Raw genomic sequence first — 2,845 nt, 5'->3', positions numbered from 1 at the left:
AATCATGTCCATTATTTAGCTGTATTTACAAGTATTATTTAGACACTGAAATGCCTCTGCGGTCATAAAAAGAACAACCAATTACTGCTTATTAATAAATGTAGAATAATTCTAAGTAAAATTAATGGAATGAGAAAACACTTGGCCAATTTAATTAATTACATAATTGCTCTTTTCTGCATCTAGAATGGAAACAGGAACCATAACATTTTCATTCAAATACATTAATAATATATTAGACAATGTACTCTACTTGTCAAGATGAGAACAAATAGAAAGGAATTTTGGGCCAAAATTACCAGAATAATGCAAAAGATATTATGATGAATTAAGGTCTCTTGCTAAAGCTGAGTCAAGAATCTGAGAGCCTGGCAAATGTCTGTGTACACAATGCAGGGCGATGTTAATGCCTTGCTATCATATTATATGTAGCCTAGCTTTTTTGTGTGAGTTAATAATGACTGACACATAGCTAGAACCCAGGTTGATATTCAAACTTACATCTATTTTACTTACCAATTAATTTGTGAAGATAAGCTTTGTTATTGGTTTACACTTTTTAACAAAGTTTCTCAGTTCCTTTGTTTTCATCTATCTTTCATGATGTCTATAATCAGAAAGAATGCAAAGTCTCTAGAGATTTATAACATACGCAATACACTATTTGCAACACAGGAGTCTTTTCTTTCTTTTCTATTTAGACTTCACTGGGTTTTCTGTAACCTTTGTTCCGTTTAGAAAAACAAAAAAATAATTGAAGCCACTCAGTGCTACTTGTGGAATTGCTTTTAAGAGTGATATAACTTCCTTGTCTCCAATGTGATATTTCAGGAATTTATCTTACAGTTAATAAGCAACATATTATGATCAGTCAGATGTGAGTTCCCGTGCCCTGAGGATAGTCCCATCCCACCTGGAGTACTTTTTACATGAGAGACATGTACTTGAATGACTGAAGTTCTAATTTCAGCATAGATGAGTTTCAATTCCTAACAATCCTAATCTTGAATCTTACTCCTGTGGAATTTATTCACACACGGTAATGGAAACTCTTTTCTAAATGGCCATCTGTTCCTTTTCATTATGAACATGATGGCATACTGTGGATGCATAACCAAGAGAGAACAAAACAGGGCAAATAATAAGTTGTTAAGACGTAACAGAGCTAAAAAATTGGATACCTGATGTGAGGTATTGAAGAACAGTGATAAGAAAATGAATCTCAGGCTCTGTGCTACTCTAGCATTGTGCTTTTCACTACTATATGCTCTTGTTTCTTCTACTGAATGAGCTTCCAGCTCCATTTAAAATCAGATACATTAAGGATGTTATAATCATCACGGAGCATTCCCAGGAGAATGCTGAGAGGGTTTCTCGACTCCAGGGTAAGAAATCTATCTGTCATTTTATCTGATTGAGCTGTCTTAACTTATCCAAGCTTGCTTATAAAAAGAGACTTTTTGCAGCCCTACTTTGTCAGCAGAAGCTACTGTGGTTAGCAATAATGTGAGACAAGGAGGGAAGGAGGAAAATGCCTTTGTTGAATGAACAAGATGGCCCATGTGGCCTTTTACCCCACCTATTCATAATAATGTTTGGTTGTACAAATTCTCAATTTAGAGAACACGAATCCTTATGGGACAATTTCCTAGTTTACATCATAATTTAGTCAGCATGTCACATTATTTACGTTGTGAATCAAGAACTCTGATAGTAGGTCTAAAATCTATAGATCATTTACTTGATAGAAAGAAAGCTGCATGTTTTAGTATTTGAACTACAAAATCAATTGCCTTCTCTTAAGGGAGCAGCAATCCAAGGACAGTCAATAGAAAGGATGTGAATGAAACCAAGGATGCTGTTCCTAAGTTAAAGGGAAAATAATAATTATGCCACACGACATTGGTGGTGGATATAAATAAGACAGAGAAACTACTATGTGCAAAGTGTCAGAAACAGAAAAATACCAGAAATAAAGGAGTTGAATTAAATTTTGAGACAGTGGAAAAATAAATCATTGTACTTTTTTAAAAAAAACACCTGATCCTTTTTAAAGATAGGTTCTTAAAAAAATAGATGTGGTTCTTTAAGACAGTATTAGCTGCACAAGCCATCCAACAGATGTGTAGCTCCCTACAGACTTTAAAACAATGCAATATTGGGTTCATTGCAAATAAAGGAAGAAGAGAGAGAGAGAAAGCTTAAGTGAGTGTAACAGCAAATGGGTTCTCAACAAAGCAAGCTATGAGAAATCTAGCTGTTTATGTCTTAAGGTATAGTCTAGAGAGATGTCACCACTTATGTACTTCAACCAAATAAATTGTAGGACAAGATGCAGGTTGAAAGGATATGAGACAAGTTATGATGTTTCCACCTTCATGGTCATGGAGAAAGAGTAAATTGCATGTTGACTTTGGAAAGAAGGGGTGAAGAATATCCCAAACAAATGGATGACAGGACATGATGATGCTGTCGATAAATTGAACATTAAAGCTGGACCAATAGTCAAATGGGACACAATGGCCTGGGCATTACTGTGATTGAAACAATGTTGGGATACTACCACATCGACTGGAAAATACTTGATGATTCAAATCCTTCAAGGGCTTGAGCTGTTCTGGTCCTTCCATGGGGCTCAAAGGAGTGCTCCCAAATCGGTCAATTAAATGGTTATATCTGGAGCAGCATGATGTTTAGGATCCTGTCCCAGATCTGAAGTCAAATTCCATCCTAATTGCAGTGCTTGTGTTAACATTATTCCAGTATTAAGACATCAACAATACATATATATATATATATTTATATGTACTGTTGAAAAATACTTCATATTTTATCTACCAAAATC

Source organism: Tamandua tetradactyla, chromosome 9 (assembly GCF_023851605.1).
Source record: "Tamandua tetradactyla isolate mTamTet1 chromosome 9, mTamTet1.pri, whole genome shotgun sequence".
Lineage (NCBI taxonomy): Eukaryota > Metazoa > Chordata > Mammalia > Pilosa > Myrmecophagidae > Tamandua > Tamandua tetradactyla.
This window is presented reverse-complemented; position numbering follows the sequence as displayed.